The sequence below is a fragment of the Carlito syrichta genome, unplaced genomic scaffold, assembly GCF_000164805.1.
Source record: "Carlito syrichta isolate Samal-C Ts95f unplaced genomic scaffold, Tarsius_syrichta-2.0.1 Scaffold317361, whole genome shotgun sequence".
Taxonomy (NCBI): domain Eukaryota; kingdom Metazoa; phylum Chordata; class Mammalia; order Primates; family Tarsiidae; genus Carlito; species Carlito syrichta.
In genome coordinates, this window is record NW_007261457.1 from 518,860 (window position 1) to 527,972 (window position 9,113).

The following is a 9,113-nucleotide window of genomic DNA, read 5'->3' on the forward strand; positions in this document are numbered from 1 at the left end:
TTTTTTTTTTTTTTTTTTTTGAGTGGGGGGATCTCACTCTGTTGCCCAGGCTGAAGTACAATGGAAACAATCACGGCTCACTGCAGCCTTGACCTTATGAGCTCAGGCAATCCTTCTGCCTCAGCCTCCTGAGTAGCTGGGACTACAGGCATGTGCACCATATCCAGCTAATTTTTTTCTTTTTAGTTGAGATGTAAAGTCTCACTATTTTGCCCAGGCTAGTCTCGAACTCCTGGGCTCAAGCCGTTCTCCTGCCTTAGCCTCCCAAAGTGTGGGGATTACAGGTGTGAGCCACCATACCCCGCCTGGAATTTAATCTTTTTTATTTTATTTTTTTTAGTTGAAACTTCACTCTGTTGCTCAGGCTGGAGTGCAGTGCTCACGGCCACTGCAGCCTCGACCTACTGGGCTCAGGAGATCCTTCCACCTCAGCCTTCTAAGTAACTTGAACTACAGGCATGTGCTACCAGGCCCAGCTAATTTTTTGATTTATTGTAGAGCAAGGTCTTGCCATGTTGCCCAGGCTGGTCTCAAACCTGTGAGCTCAGGCAATCCTCTTGACTCTGCCTCTCAAAATGCTTGAATTACAGGCATGAGCCACCATGCCTGACCTGGCATTTAACCTTAGAATTAAGGTGCAGAAGGAAGAAGGGAGGACAAAAACTGGGAGAGGCATTAGAAAACTAGAGTTGGTTAGTACAGAAGCCTGCCTCCCATTTGGTTAGATTTTTTTTTATGACTCTGTTGGTCCATATGAAACAATTTTTAAGTCAATCTTGTCTGACTCTTGTGCTTTAAGCAAATTCCTTTTTGGAGTCATAATATATTATTATAATACTAATTAAAAGAAAACCAGCCAGGCTCGGTGACTCAGCCTGTAATCCCGCGCCTTTGGGAGGCTGAGGTGAGTGGATTGCCTGAGCCCGCGGATTCGAGACCTGCCTGGGCAGCGAGACCTCATCTCTACAATAAATCAAAAAATCAGCCGGGCGTGGTTGCGCATGCCTGTAATTCCAGCTACTAGGAAGGCTGAGGCAGAAGGATCGCCGGAGCCCAGCAGGTCGAGGCTGCGGTGGCCGGGAGCGGCCACTGCACTCCAGTCTGGGCGACCGAGTGAGACTCCAACTCAAAAAAAAAAAAAGAAAACCAACATCAAAGAAAGGATTGATTCTTGGAAGTGTTGGGCAAAAAGAAAAAAATATTTTAAAATACTAAACAGTCTTATATAATGACTTAGGACAAGAATTCACAAATTATGGCCCCTTTGGCCAAATCTGGCTTACCACCTATGTTTGTAAATAAAGTTTTATTGGAATACACCCATGCCCATTCTTTTCTGTTATTATCTGTAAACTGCTTTTGCACTACATTGGTTCAGTTGAGTAGTTGCAAAAGAAATAATGTGACTCTCAAAGTTTTAAAATATTAGCTGCCTGACCCTCCACAGAAAGTTTACTGACCACTGTATAGAAGAATATAAATATTTTCATTATTCTATTTTATTTGGGAGGTTATTTTAGAAAAATTTAGTGATCATCTTTGTAATAAAAGTAAAAAATAATATTTATTCCACCAGATTTTAAAAATATGACCTCATTCTATCCTGTGATCACAACCCTTTTTAAATTCTCTGTCTAGTACCCATATCAGAGAGTTTGGATAATGGGGACAGAGATGGCTAAAAAATATCTTGGTTATTAATCACAGTTGAAATGAACATCATAAAACCAAGAAAATATTTAGAAGTAGAGTGGTAGAGAGCAACCATTCCCACCTTTCATTTATTTTACATAAGTGGATCTGTATGTACTCTTGGGTCTAGAGTCTTTTGATATTATGCTTATTGTGTGGTTGTAGTTGACTCATTTTCATTGTTACATAGTACTCCATTTGGTGAATATACCAGTTTGTTATTCTATTATTGATACATTCGGGTAAATTTCCAATTTGGGGCTATTGTGATTGATGCTGTTGTAAACATTTCTGTCCATGTTTTTAAGTGAACGCATATATATAGGAATGAAATTGCTGGGTTAGTGGGTATTCACATATTCAACTTAGCAGTTAATAGTGAACAGTTTTCCAGAGGGGGTGTTCTAATTTATACTTCATTAGCAGTGTGTGAAAGTTCTAGATGCTTCATATCCTGGTCAACACTTGGAGTTTTTACTTCTTTATGTTAGATAGTCAACTTCCTTTCATTTTGTGAGGAAATTGAAACTCAGATAAGTGAGTTCTGAGAATACAGAAGATCTTTTAGTTCAAAATTAAGCATGTTTTTTTTCTCTTTAACTGGTAAGGATTTGTGCCGTAGAAAATTATTCTCATATTTGGTGTATGTATGCCTCCAAGAGAGATTACAAGCAGCTATTTATTTTTATCTGATTTGAATTTAAAATAGTTTTTTTGGACACTACTGTTTCAGAGTCAGTGAGCAGTAATGATTTAGGTACACAGCTAGGACCTATTTACTAAATTAAATTAATTTACCTTTTTACTAAAAAAGAACTGTAGCTTTTCATCTAAGATTACCATTATTAAACTAATTTTAAAAGATGCCATTTATTTTTGAAGTTCTAATTAAGATAAGAATATCTTACCTTAGCTTTAAACAGCCTTCTATAATAAAATTGAAATGTCTTTAAATGTTGCACTTAGTGTAGCCCAGTAGGAGGATTCTGAAATGCAAAGACTTTCCTTATATTGCTTAATTTGAGATGACCCATATTGAGTAGTAGGAAACCCAGGAGTTGATTGACCTTTGAAGAAGACAAAGTTAAAATTTGTTTTTTAGGCTTGAAAAACAGGAAAAAAGACTGATGTTTAAAAATTAAAAATTAGAAAAATGTTATTGGTGGGTATATGAAAAACCAGATACAGATGCTATATAACTTTTTTAAATTATAAATTTAATGAATACAATTATAGAAAGTACAGATAAGCAAAAGGAAGAAAATAAATATCAACCATTATTCCCACTAGGTTATAAACAGAGACACTTGGGATCTGTTCTTCCAGGTTTCTTTCAGTGTACCTTGAGTGGAAAGCCAGTAAAGAAGCTGGTCATCTAGATGACTTGTTTAAACAAAAAAAAGAGATTGATAAATATGGATGTTGCTTTGGAAATTTTTAAAATTCCTTTAATAGCATAAGAAAAAACCTTTCTGTGATGTTTCATATTCTTCATCATTTTGATACCTGTATGTTTTGTAACCAGTCTGCCATTTGTTAGGCCTAAGTCAGTGTCAAAATCAACATCTTTTTAAGCTAGGCACGCACCTGTAATCCCAGTGACTCGATAGGCTGAGACAGGAGGATCATTTGAGCCCAGGAGTTTGAGACCAACCTGGGCAACAGTAAGACCTCATTTCAAAACAAAAGAGAAGTCTACACGCACATATATATAGCCATGTGCTGCATAATGACGTTTTGTTCACTGACAGACCACATATACGATGGTAGTCCCATAAGATTGTAATGGAACTGAAAAATTCCTGTCTCCTAGTGATATCACAGCTGTGGTAATATCGTAGTGTAATGATGATAGATTTGTCAGAAAGTAGCTCTGTCATTAAGCATTGCATGACTACACACACACTCACATTTGTGCATGTCTCTTTATTTTTTTAGCTGAAATTTTTACAAGTGGAATTATTGAATCAAATCACTTAATTTTATAAGATTTTAGATCATGTGTTTGTGGTGATGCTGGTGTAAACAGACCTGCACTGTCAGTCATTTACAAGCATAGCACATACAATTATGCATAGTATATAGTACTTAATCATGATAATAAACAGCTACATTACTGGTTTATATATTTACTGTACTATATTTTTATCACCATTTTATAGTATGTTTCTTCTACTTATAAAAAATAAAAGTTAACTATAAAACAGCCTCAGGCAGGTTTTTCAGGAGGCATTCTAGAAGGAGGCATTGCTATGATAGGAGATGACTGCTCCATATGTTATTGCTCCTAGATACCTTCCAGTGATACAAGATTTGGAAGTGGAAGATAGTGATATTGATGATTCTGATCCTGTATAGGACCAGACTAATGTGTGTGTTTGTGTACTCCTTTTTAACAAAAAAAAATGTTAAAGCTTTAAAAAAAATTAAAAGCAAAAAAAGTATAGAATAAGGCTAAAAAAGAAAATATTTTTGTACAACTGGACAGTGTGTGTTTTACACTATTAATACAGGAGTCAAAAGTTAAAAAATAAAAATTTATGAAATAAAAAAGTTACAGTAAGCTAAGATTAATTTTTTATTGGAAAAAGAAAAGCATATGCTATAAATTTAGTGTAGCCCAAGTATATGGTGTTTGTAAAGTCTAAACTGGTGTACAGAAATGTTCTAGGCCTTCACATTTACTCCCCACTCGCTCACAAACTCACCCAGAACAACTTGCAGTTCTGCAAGCTCTATTCACAGTAAGTGTCCTATAAAAGATGTACCATTTTCCATCTTTTATACCGTATTTTTACTGTACCTTTTCTATGTTTGGATACTTAAATATCATTATATTACAGTTGCCTACAATATTCAACACAGTAACATGCGGTACAGGTGTGTATCCTAGGAGCAGTAGGCTATTCCAGATAACCTAGATGTGTAGTAGGCTATACCATCTAGGTGTGTGTAAGTACATTCATAAAATCACCTGATGATAGATTTGTCAGAAAGTAGCTCTGTCATTAAGCATTGCGTGACTACACACACACTCACATTTGTGCATGTATCTTTATTTTTTTAGCTGAAATTTTTACAAGTGGAATTACTGAATCAAATCACTTAATTTTATAAGATTTTAGAATTTCTCTCTACTTATTAAAACAAATGCATTGAGTTGCTGCTATGTAGCAGTAATATTCTAGCTACTGAGGATCCAAGAGGAGGCTAAGTGAACAAAACAGTTCCTGCTCTCAAGGTTGGTGGGAGGTCAGGGTTGATGGAACAATAAGTAAGTAAACAGATTAATTAGATAACTTCAAGTAGTTACAAGTGCTATGAGGTAAGAGACAAGTTGAAGAAATTGGTAATATGGAATAGGTGGTCCGAGAAGCCCTCATTGTAGAAGTTATGTTTTAGTTAACATTTGAAAGACAATAAAAAACCAAACATTGAAAAATCTGAGGTTAAACCATTTCATACTTAGGAAACAGACATGCAAAGACTTAAGGCAAGAGCAAGTTTGACATGTTTGAGGAATGAAGTCCCAGTGTGACTAGAACTCAGCATGAGAAGAATAATAGTGATGAGATCAGAGAGCTAAAGAAGGATCGTAGTCAGAGGCTTAGATTTTACTCAAAGTTCAAAGTAGCGGCATTGGAGACTTTATGTAATGGAATGACATCTGACATACCTATTTAGAAAATGATTTTGGCTGTTGTATGAAGAATGGATTAGGGATGGGAGTATTTGAAAAGACAAAAATGGAAGCAGAGAGACAAATTGAAGTTTTGCTATTATCCAGGAAATAGATTATTGTACCTTCTACTACGTTGGTGTCAGTGAAGGTAGCAAAAGTGAAGGCACAAGGGATTAACTTCTGACATGCCAATGAATTGTGTGTGGTAAGTGAAAGGAAGGCATCAAGAGTAACTCCTAAGTTTTTGGCATAGCAACTGGATAGAGGTTAGTATTTACTTAATAATGGAGACAGAGGAATAGATCTGGAAATGGGAATTGAGTTGGCTGTGTTAAGTTAAATCCCTGATAGACATCTAAATGGAAATGTCAGGCAATCAGTAGATGATCAGTGTTTGATGGCCAGGTGTGGAGAAATAATGTACCAGTTTGCACTCTACCAAAAGTGTATTGATTATCTATTTCTCTGCATTACGAAGTACACCAATAATTATTTTGTATAAGCAAACATCTTTTTTTCATAATTATTGGTCATTTATGTTTCTTTACTGAAGTCTGTTTATGTTCTTTCACCTTTGTTCTGTATATCAATAAGTGTAAACATTTTGTTTGTATATTGACATTTTTCCCCATGTTGACATTTGTTTTTAACTTAATGGTATTTTTTTATAAAAAAAATGTTTAACTTTTATATAGTCATATCATAATTTCTTTAGTTGTTTTTACCTTTGTGTACTTTAAAGGGCTTTGTCAACTTTAATATTCAGAAAATATTCTAGCTTTTTTTGTTGTTTTTTTTTTTTTTTTAGTTCTTTGGTGATTTTGGTTTTGTATCATTAATCCATCGAAGGTCTTACTTTGGGATCATAATGTAAATAAGAAATCTCATTCTTCTAAAAAAACAGCCTTTAGCTCACTGTCATTTATTTGATAATCTATCTTTTCTCAGTGACAAAATACCCACCTTTATTTTATATCCTAAATTTTTATGAAGTTGAGTCTGTTTGGGGATTTTCTGTTATATATTGCGATTAATCCATGTGATCATTTTCCTCTCATCCTTTACAGCTCTACTGAAAACTCAGCTCATTTTTATCCAGTTGGTTTTTACTGTCAACATTTTGCTATATGTGTTTTGTGTGTGTGTCCCCTACTTTTCTTACTGAGGATTTTAAAACTAATCAGGCAGGGGACATATTTTGCATAATCATAATACTATTATCAGAGCAAACAAAATTCACAGTAACTTCTAAATGTCATTTACTCTTTAGTCTATATCCATATTTCTCTAACTATTTCAAAATGCTTGTTTATACTTAGTTTATTCACATTAAGGTCCAGATAGTAATTTACTAATTATATTTACTTATGTCTCTTACTTCCCAATTTAATAGAAAACAAGTTCTCTCTCCCCTTTCTTTTCAAACCTTTGGTCTGGTTAAAAAAAATTAGTCTCTTGTCCTTCATTCTGAATTTGGCTGTTTGCTTCCTTCTGGTATCATTTAACTTGTTCCTCTGTTCCATTTTCTATGGCCTGGGAGTTAGAGCTAATGGCTTGATTATATTCAGATTTATTACTGTAATTATTTATTTACCTAAGCTGTAATATGGTATATTTTGGTGATGCACACTCTTAATACTATCTGGTTATCTCAATTGTAGTGATGGTTAGGATTAATTAGTAGTTCATATGGTGACATTGTGATTCCTTCATTGTGAAGTTCCTCGTTCAGCTTTCAACTAGTGGCTTTGTCACCTGTTGATATCTATTTATCATCTATTACAGGTGACCACTACCTGAATTATTTATTCCAGTATGGGTTGTAAAATAGTGATTTTATCATACTGAATTTATCATTCTGCATGTATTAGCTGGAATTCTGTAGCACATTGACATAATGGAGTGTTCAGTAGCTGTGAAAAGATATGCTCTACATCTGTATATAAAGATATAGATGTAGAGCCATTGCCCGGACATTCTTTTTAGTTGATAAAGGGGCCATATTTAAAACAGTATATATGTCAGTATAAATATGTCAGTATATATGTCAGTATAAATAGAAACAATAGGTGGTGGTGTCAAGAGTGAAATAAGATATCTCTGAATACCTTATCATATTGGTACCTCATTGTAAAGTTTTGACATTAGAATTATATAAATGTTATGTTTACTCAAAAAGCATTATTAAGTCAAAAAAACAATCCATAAAGATTAAAAACAAATTTAAGCCGGGCTCGGTGGCTCAGTCTGTAATCCCGCGCCTTTGGGAGGCTGAAGCGAGTGGATAGCCTGAGGCCGCGGGTTCGAGACCCGCCTGGGCAGCGAGACCTCATCTTTACAATAAATCAAAAAATCAGCTGGGCGTGGTAGCGCATGCCTGTAATTCCGGCTACTTGGAAGGCTGAGGCGGAAGGATTGCCGGAGCCCAGCAGGTCGAGGCTGCGGTGGCCAGGAGCGGCCACTGCACTCCAGACTGGGCGACAGAGTGAGACTCCAACTCAAAAAAAAATAAATTTTAAAAAATGGGTGTACTTATTAAGTTGGGTACATTCTAATACCAAGAAAAGTATTGTTCTAACTGATCTTAAGACTCAGTATTTTGGATATCTTGGTGGCATATAATCTAAGGACAAAAAGAATTATGAAAAAATCTTTTGTTAAGTTTAGTAATCTGACATAATATTGCTGTTGTTATGTTGAAAATATTTTAGTATACTGTAAGATAAAACAAGTAGTGCTGAATCAAGATTTTTGGCAAAAAAGAAGAGATACAGGTGTGCAAAAACATTAAATTAAAACCCTGTCATCTTAAATTTGAATTAGAAATATCAATGTGAACTTATCATTTCTTTCTATTTAAAAATGTTTATTTTCAGCCGGGCTCGGTGGCTCAGCCTGTAATCCCTTGCCTTTGGGAGGCTGAGGTGAGTGGATTGCCAGAGCCCGCAAGTTCGAGACCCGCCTTGGCAGCGAGACCTCATCTCTACAATAAATCAAAAAATTAGCTAGGCATGGTAGCGCGCGCCTGTAGTTCCAGCTACTTGGAAGGCTGAGGCGGAAGGATCGCCGGAGCCTAGCAGGTCGAGATTACGCTGGCCGGGAGCGGCTACTGCACTCCAGTCTGGGCGACAGAGTGAGACTCCAACTCAAAAAAAATAAATAAATAAAAATGTATATTTTCTATTTCTACCTATTGCAAATGTCTAAAAGTAATAATGACACACCAGCAATGAGCATTTACCACTCAGATTGTGTTTCTAGATATCATCCCTACTTAAAAGGAACCGAAATAACTTTTTGGACAAATAACTAATTCTAGGTTTGGAGGAGGAAGAGTACAAAATGTTGTGTGAGAAAGCAAGGAAGGCATTTGGGCCACTTGAAAGAACCCTCAGTGGCCAAAGATCGGGTAGCTTGAACATCACATAAATAATGATTGTAATTCATTAAATGAATTTGAGTTAATAAAAAGCCATGAATCATGATAATACTAAAAATATAGGAAGCATAGAAAAAAATAAGCAAAGCAAAACTCATTGAACATCATTGTACATGTCTGTGGCAGCAACTCATTGTGAAACTTTATAATTGAAAAACAACTTGAAAACAATTAAGCATTTATCCTGCCTTTCCAATATGAACTGTATTCAAGGAAACCAATTGTGAAAATTTGCTGTTGCTGAAATTCTATTGTGAATTTTTTTTTTTTTTTTTTTGAGTTGGAGTCTCACTCTGTCAC

General features: G+C 35.3%; 1 protein-coding gene across 2 annotated transcripts in view; it reads left to right on the forward strand.

Moving 5' to 3' along the window:
• The window catches only part of SEC24B (SEC24 homolog B, COPII coat complex component), a 76,284-nt gene that overhangs the window by 33,972 nt on the left and 33,199 nt on the right, over positions 1-9,113 (forward strand). The window lies entirely within an intron of this gene.